Genomic DNA, 9,056 nt, shown 5'->3' on the forward strand with positions numbered 1-9,056 from the left:
ATACAAACATAAATTCGATAGTTTAATTATTATTTCATGCAATAAACTCAAAAACATGATCCTTATTCACATGAAAACACTCCTGGTGAGTCTCTCAGTCTTTAGTAAAACCCCTGTAGTGTTCTAGCCATCAACTCCGAAAGCGTCTGTGTTTGCACCTCCTCTTATTGAGTCTTAATTGCCAAAGTTATTAGCTTACAACCTGGTCAATACCAACTTTATACCCCTAGCAAAGAAAAACTGGGATTTTGGGCCATTGAAGGTAGACTTAATGATATCTGCGAATGACACTGTCAAGATAGAGAATATCTCCATCACTTATCAGATCATTCTGGGCTTCGGGGACGATTTCACTAATGCTACTGGAATAAATATTCTCAGACTTTTTGCAAATACTCAGGAGATCTTGATGCAGAGTTATTTTGGTGAGGATGGGGTAGAATATTCTGTGGGGAGGATTCCCTTTGGGGGGACAGATTTTTCAATGAGGACATATACGTATTGTGATGTCGAAGATGATAATCTAGAATCTTGCCCTTTGCAAAAGGAAGATTTTATTTATAAGGTATTGAGTAATTAGAATTTATTTTTTATGGTAAGGTACTTAGAAAATTTTATATGCAGATTCTGTTTGTGCAAAAAGCTAGGAGCTAAGAGGAGGTGCTGATAACTTCAAACTTATAGCTTCAGCTCGGTCTGCTCCTGCGTGGATGAAATGAAACAAGTCCATATTTGCTATATGAAGGTTATATTAAGCAGGTATGTTATTGATTTTCGTATTGTTATTGAATACCATTTTCAATTTTGAATAAATTTTATGGATTTGAATACTATTTTTAGCTCAATATTCAAGCTTTACCGCTTTGACTAAATTTCCTAATAGTTTATAGATTTGACCCAAATTGCTTGGAAGTTTTGCAAAGATTTCAAGTTCACTTTTATCTAAACGTTTCGTAAAACTTTAACCTCATTTAAATTTCTAATTGTTATTTTTAGATTTTTCAATCAAATAATACCCTTTCCCAATTATTGTAAATTCATAAAAAAAAGAAATATATCAAATTACCTGAACAAGCCCAGTCCTCCGAGTCCCTTACATTATTGTAAATTTCTTGACCTAAAGAGTTAAAGGAAATTTTAAGAAAATATATCGGTGATGAGATATGATCTAGAGCCTTTCCTTTTTTTGACTATATTCCACAGAAAATGCATCAAGTAGTATGAAAAGTGGAAGAAAATTTGTTGCTCTTTCGTGAATCATTTAACATTCAATCAGGTTGAAAGTGGCACACAGCGGAAGGGAAAGTACTCACTCTTCATCAGAGTAAGTTGTGACGGATAGCAGCAAAACAGTTTTCATTTGGAAGAGATATAGGAAATAATAGTAAATCAAAAAGAAAAAAAAACAGTTTATGTAGGAACCACGTAACGGAAAGTTTTATTCGAGCGATCTTGCAACTGACGCCATAAATGGATTAGTCGGGTAAAACCTCATCACTTATCAAGATAAATTTTTTTGGTCAGTCAAGATTGAGTGATTGTTAATTCCATAGAAAACACGCGTGGTACTTCTTTAATCTTAAGAGGATGATAATTTTTCTTCGTTATTGTATTAGAACTAGAATGGGTCGCTTTATGAACGCAAAGTACACTTTTTACAGTCATATCGAGAATCTAAGTATATCCAGGATTTCAGAGATCGTTTTATGTAGCTCTCCATTGATTAACATAGTTTATATAAACCTATCCATTGATTTACTTGGATTTTTTATTTCCGTCAATTTCATCTAACATTCCTAAGAAATTTTTTTGTAGTTCAGTGGGCAACTTCTAGACAAAAATTAACTAATTTATAACAGAAAATTATGTTGCAAGTTGAACAGGTCACAAATTATTTTCGAAGTTTAAGTGCAATATAGCATTGCTGCAAATCTTGAAATAATGTGTTTACATAATCTGGAATATCGTAGCTATTTGGTAGATGCTCTAAAATTAAAGATATGTTAGTTAAAGCATTAAAAAGATTTCTTCAGTTCAACACGTCGATGCATCTATGAAAATTTACGTGGCATAGGCAAAAGGTGCAACCCTACAAATAGATATTTATCGCTTTTCAAATCTGACAAAGCATTAGCAGTTATAGAGCTTTTATAGCGAGTTAAAGTGTTTTATTGATGAGTTCAAGGAAGATCCGTAAAGTAGATATTAAGGTCAGGGCTTAATTAAGGAACAAAAAATGCGCATATTATCTGTAATTTTGACCTCTTATAATATAATATTTTTTGCTATTTATTTGAAATAATAAACTTATCGAAAATGCAAACAGAAATTCTGAGATTGACTCTAGGAACACAGTTAAGTAATAATGTAATTCTACTAAAAATAGAAATGCGGAAGATGGATTGGGGGTTGGCGATGAAAAGAGAGTTAAAGGTTCATGCATGATTTGAATAGACCACTACGGAAATTTACGTGCAGGCCCTTCGTTATTAGGAGGGGGTGATGTGATGTGTCTACATTGCCATCGAGGCTGATAGCATCTGCATCTACTCTCAATAGGTTTAATACAATTTTGCTTTTGTCAACATACCCTAATACGCTAATACATACGCTGATATTCACATTTGTTTGCACAGATTCATTGGCCTCAGCTTTCTAATCGAAAACTATTACAATTTATGGGCAAATTATTATCTCAAATCTCTGAATGCTTACAAAGAGAATAATATTGAATTTTTGGGGTATCGCCACACAAAATGAGCATATTAACGGGTATCTAATGTCAAAAGTTCCAAGTAATGGTTTTTCATTTTTTTTAAATGGTAAGATATTTGATACAGAATCTGCAGAATTGTGGCTTTAATGGTAACAGAAGTTAACACCAGAATTATCTTATGAATTTCAGGTGTGCCGTGAAAACTATCTTAGACCTCAGATCTCATAAATTAGGCATTAGCCCACTTGTACACCAGAGTTACACGAGATTTTCAGTAATGCTGCTTTATATACTGCTGTAGACATATGGCGAAAATATGGCCCCATGACTTATGATACATATATATATATATCATGCATCTTTAGTATGTAACTAGGTTTAACTAACTACTATTATTATTCTAAGACGTGTTCTAAATATATTTTAGCAGAAATGAATTACCAATTCCTTGGGTCCTACAATTAGAAATTCATCTTATTCTGCTCTGAAAATTATCACGCATAATGACCAGTTGCTCTTCCTACCGATTACAAAATATGTAAGTTGATTGCTACTTATACTAAAAAAGAAGAACTTTAAAGTTCCACCAAACTTATCTTCGACTAATTTCAGATTATTTTGGATGATCAAGATGCGATGAACTATATTGATGGAATCGGCTTGCATTGGTACACCAACTTTTTCATGACAGATCGATACCACTTAATGGGATCAAGCATCAAAAAGGGCCTTTTCAGACTTTCAACTGAAGCTTGAATAGGTAATTTAAAATTCATCACTTTTCGAAACTTGCAATAAAATATTACTTTTATGCAACTTCCTTGACTAATTCGGAAATAACTGTGGATATGGCTAATTGGGTCAGAGCTGAGGATTACATAGATGATATTATAACAGTCGCTATATTGACATTATTTTTGTTTCATTGAATACCTAGTAGTTTCTCGTATCTCCGAGCAAATATTCGGATTTTGAGCTCTTAGAAAATTGCTAAAATTTCTGAAGAATTATTAAAAAACTAGCACAAAAAAATCGTAAAATTCAGGTTCACAAACTGTATTTTCAAGGTTTTTAATGAAAGTTAGAATACTGAATAAATGTGGATAGTTCAGGTTCAGATAAGATTCAGGGAGAGATCGGAGTGTTAGGAAAAGTACTGTGAATGAAGTAGCAGAGAGCCTTTCGCAAGTACTCTAGTACCTCGCTCTAAAAGCGTTTCTACATTGTAGTCTTATGAAAGTTACTTCACAGAGAATCTCTAATTTTCCGGAGTTTCACGTTATTGATCACCTAAAAAAATATTTTTCTCTGCTCTTCGTGGAAAAATAATAGAGAAATAATAATCTCTTATCGATTGTGAAATTGGAATATGAATAAATTCATATTTGCACTTTTTTAAGCATTTGGCTACTCTCTAGTTTTAAAAATGGTCTTACTCATGTTTCCTTCATTTTTGCAAGGAATTTTTATAGATTTGATTGAGAAATTTATTCGTTTCAAATTGGAGAAAACTAAAAAGTCTTCTTTTATTGAATTCCAAATGTTATTGAATTGCAGTTTTATCTATCCTTGTGTTCACAGCCTGAATGTCTACCCCACAAACGCTCTCAAAACTTCTTGTGTTTTTGATGTTCGAATTTTATTATTTGGCAAACTTCTCACTTGTTTACCGTTCGTATTTAGAATGCAGAATTACCAAAAACACGTAAAAATAAGATAATAATTCACTCTTCCTGATGTGACTCAGATGCATCTGCATTCACTTCGGCACGAAGTTTTTCTCATATCATTAACATAAAGGTCAAAAACAAAAAAAGAAATTCGAGCTCTAACACTTGACATAAAGCTCTTGAAAAGACAATAGGGACTATATGAAATTTCGTTGCTCTGAAAACAGCAAAGTTCCACGTTATAGACATTTTAATTAAAGTTTCAAGTTTCCGCTACACTTTAGTATGCAACTAATCAGGTTTATTAATTTAGATGAAAGTTACACAATTCAATTAAAATCAGGATGGAGTGCATAAACTCCAGATTGACGTTCTTCCCTTCCCTCCTCCAAGTTTCATATCTTTAATGCACTCCTCCTTGGTGAAAACTAGGTCTAAAATACATTTTTGAAGAGAATATTTCCTTAATTTTTATGTTTACATAGTGGAATATTTTACATTTTATATGGAACTGGTATTACCTCGCGCATAACCTGGTGCACCTCGCCACTTTTCCCTTTCCAGATAATAATGTTTGTCTGGATCGCCGAATAAAATCACTGACCCCGAAAAGTTAACAAGTCGGTACGAAAATACTGCAGAATAAATATTAAACTTTTCCCCCCGGAATTTGAAATTTTAGCTATGTCAAACAAGAGAAATCCTTAGGTCGAGAGCAGTAGTTTCCTTGAATTATGGAAAAGTTTCCTGAGACACGTTTCGCATTCTATAATTGACCCTTGAAAATTTATTATTTGAGGACCAAAGTTCATCTGTATGAAATTAAAAGTTCCCTTAATTTATTTTTTATTTTCACAGCAACTATCACATTACTTCATTTTTTAACGGTAAATGAATCCTCATACAGGAATTTCAGTTATTTTCAACTCCAGAACTTAAATTATGATTTCGTCGGATGGGTCTACTGGAACATGGCCCTAAGTGAAATCGGGGGTCCAAACTGGGTGGAGAATGAGACATATACGCCCATAATAGTCGACGGAGATGCCGAAAAATTCTACAAGCAGCTCATGTTCTACGTATTAGAACACTTTTCCAAATTCATTGTTCCTGGGCGTGTTAGGACTGCCATTGAGAGTTCATTGACAACTCTGAGAACTGTGGCTTTCTTACGCCCTAATGAAAAAATTGCAGTGATATTATGGAATAAGTGAGATTGGGTACTTACAATAACTCAGCGTCGTACATAGCAAGCCAAATTTAAATACTTTTCAGATTCATGATACATACAAGTCCTTTTAAATTTTGACAAATTTTCCCACATTTAAGCAACGCTATTCAGTGAGTTATTTGGCAGCTAAAATGTTTGTCTTATAAATATCGAATTTATTTTTACAGTCAAAAAAATTCTGACAGGAGTAAAGACAAATTTAAAGATAATGAGACCGATTACATATACAAATACTTATCTCATATTTTTCTAAATTTAAAACTGTTTAACATATGATGATATGCCACAATAGAATGGGCAAATAGGCAAGATTCTTACACTTAATAATTTTGACTTTAGATTAAATTGTATTAGATACTTACTAATATTTAAAAATTGCTTTCTTAAGTATTCCCCATACCATATAATTTATTTTCAGGTCAGCTATTCATATCAGTATTACATTCGATATTCTAAGAGACACCCAGGATTTCACAATAAAAGGGCCTTCAATTAACACGTTGCTATACTTACACCGCAAGTCTGAATGAAATAGTAAACGTTCAAAGGTATCCCATGTCACTGCTTTTTTGTATCATGCACTTTGAGATGCTAATGCTACATTTGCAGCCCCTCTTGTATTTGAACGAACTAAAGCTTAACGTCCATTAAAAAGGCGATAAATGCACTATTGTTTGCTCTATAATTGGGCCCACCACAAATCACTTCCACAAGCTAAACCGGATTTATAGAACCCCGACAATTCAGTTAAATTAAAACAACAAGCAGGGCGTATTTGCATTTTCATATCGTTCCTCAATGTCATCAGACGTTTAGAGGGAGTTGCCGGATCTGTTCCACTCTAATCCAAGAAACAACATTTCGAAATTTCCTCTGCTTTCACTCTTTTCAAGATATATGTATGTTGACTTCAGCGTTGTAATTTGTTTCTAAATTGCGTGCATAATGCGAAATTCAGGTTTTAATAAACTCGAGCATAATTGCGCATAGTTGCATGCAATTTCATTTTCAACAAGTTGCTTGATATGGGTCAGATGGAACAAGGCTGTTTTGCGACAAAGGGTTCTGCATTGCCAAGTCCAAAATGTTGCGGATTCGTGATTTCGCTTCCAGGCGTTGGTTATTGGAATTCTGGGGAAGTGTTGGGGGAAATCTATTTCTGGAGCCAATACTGCTTGAATGCCTCGCAAATTAACACCAAGTGTTTTGACAAAGGTTACATGTTCTTAGAGAAAATGGAAGTGGACAGGGGGTGTAAAGTAGCTTAAATATGTATGGAATGAGAAAACGTTTGGAATCAGTGCTCATGAAAAAGTGGAAAAACCGAAACAACAATGAATAAAAGGAGAAAAATTATAAAAACTTTATGTAAGAATATAATGAACAGTACGTGAAGAGTAAATTTAATGGCATAATTCGGATATGGGATAATTATTTTGCCCCACATTCGAACTATGCAATTATCAGGAATGAATTATAGGTTATTAAAATGAATATCATTCACACAAATACCCCTAATAACACTTTATTTCATTTTCCGTTCACAACTTTTTTGTTCCGCTTATTTCCTATACCGCTGATTACATGTTTTCAAACCTCAAATGTATCCAAAAAAAAATTCGGAAATATTTCCTTACAGCACACAGCAGCAAATTCATTTATGTACCCCTGATTTATATGACAAAGTGACAGAAATGAGAGATAGAAATCGTGAAAGATTTCACGAATATGTGAATGGTAACATAATTAAATGTTCTTTCAAATTATTTGCTTTTTTCATTCCCTTCTGAATTTCTGCGACCCTGAATTAATCCCAACTGAAATTTGGATCGTAAAATTTACTCGATTTTTTCCGATCTACTTCAGTCATACATCAGTACCTATGATGAATGGGCTTTCCCTAGTTTTTTCGCTCTTTTCATTTCCTTCTCGTTATCAACGGTCCTGTCTGAATTTGTCCCGTTTTAAATTGATGTAAAGTCTTGATTTTGCATTTTGTTCATGTCGAGGCGCATTGTGTTCTTGAAGGTTATCACGAATTTTTTAAAAGCAGCATATTGTGATTTTATCTCATTTTTCCACTTTTTCATTCTCTCCTCAATATCTAGGACATTGACTTAACCCGACATAATATACAAGTTTCTTTTGTATTAATTAAAAACATTTTTTGTTATAAAAGTTCAACCTTCAATCTATGCCATCGATTCGATATTGCAAGTTTTATGAGAATGCACATTAATAAATAGAAATGCAGTACCTTTTTTGCTACTATGCATGTAGAGTGTTAATGAGTGCAAGCGAGAGGTAATTGGGCGATTGATAAGTTGGAGGGAGACAGGTACAAAAAGGTCTTGTTTTTCAATTGATGCGCTTTCGAAAACATCCTTTCTGCTCTTTGTAGAGACAAAGTACGTTGAAATTTATCCTGGAATTCATTTTGGAAGACCGCATTTAAATTTGCATGTATGAGCGTAATTTACGTGCTTTCAAATAGCATAGAACTACATTCCTCCTTAGACTAACGTGTACTGCTTGCTAGCCAACGACGTTAGTCGATCGTTCACAAAGGAAGGAGAAACGGTCGTCTGTCTCCCTCGCACTTATCAATCGCCTAATTGTTTTTCGCGTGTACTCACTAAAACTCTTATGTCCATCTCCGTCAAAAAGTAAATTCATATGAAATAGATCAACTTAAAAAGACACTATGCAGAAAATTAGCATATTTTCAATATTTACAAATAACAAATACTCTAATTATCCGATGTGAATAATAACGACGTACACATGTAGATGTATAATACATACAGCTGTGTGACGTCACACACGATGCCGCCTGTCAGTAGATATAATTAACTCACCAAACATGATAATTAGTGTCACATCTCAATTTTGGACGCTCCACGTCAAAGTTCAAAATCGAATTTCGTGCGGAATGAGCAGTCGTAAAATGAGACTTCGTAGTTGTTCCGCCAAAACCGATACCTTAAGACGCTCCCTCGCAGTCGTTCTTGATAGACTCGATATGAGGAGTCAAGGGGAACATAGAGATCGTTCACTGACGAACCCAAATGACCATCGTTCCAAACACATCACCACATTACCGAAGAATTACCAGATTTTTGCCCAGCCCATCGAAAACAACGAAAAAATCAATTCTACTTTGGTTGGAAAGGAGAATTCGACGAAGAAAGTGAGATTTCTGGAACCACATCCTGTATGCTACAAAAGTAGACTGAGGCGCAGCAATATGTTAACTCCTGTTGCGCGAGGTTTGAGGCAGGTGGGGGAGGAGGAAGGGGTGTTTGAAAGTAATATAGATGCTAAATTAGCGACCATTATGGAACAAGAAGTGACTCCTGAAGTGATAGATGTGGATTCTGAACTGGAAGTTTGCGAGTTAAGTTGGGTTGAGAATGATAATAATAAGCCTTCTTTGTTA

The 9,056-nt window shown here is 34.2% G+C and overlaps 1 pseudogene; it reads left to right on the forward strand.

Annotated features, from left to right (window-relative positions):
• The first annotated feature begins 49 nt into the window (after positions 1-49).
• Positions 50-6,923, forward strand: LOC136348706 (lysosomal acid glucosylceramidase-like; annotated as a pseudogene).
• The last annotated feature ends 2,133 nt before the right edge of the window (positions 6,924-9,056 follow it).

This window comes from Euwallacea fornicatus, chromosome 2, assembly GCF_040115645.1.
Source record: "Euwallacea fornicatus isolate EFF26 chromosome 2, ASM4011564v1, whole genome shotgun sequence".
In the NCBI taxonomy this organism is placed as follows: Eukaryota; Metazoa; Arthropoda; class Insecta; order Coleoptera; family Curculionidae; genus Euwallacea; species Euwallacea fornicatus.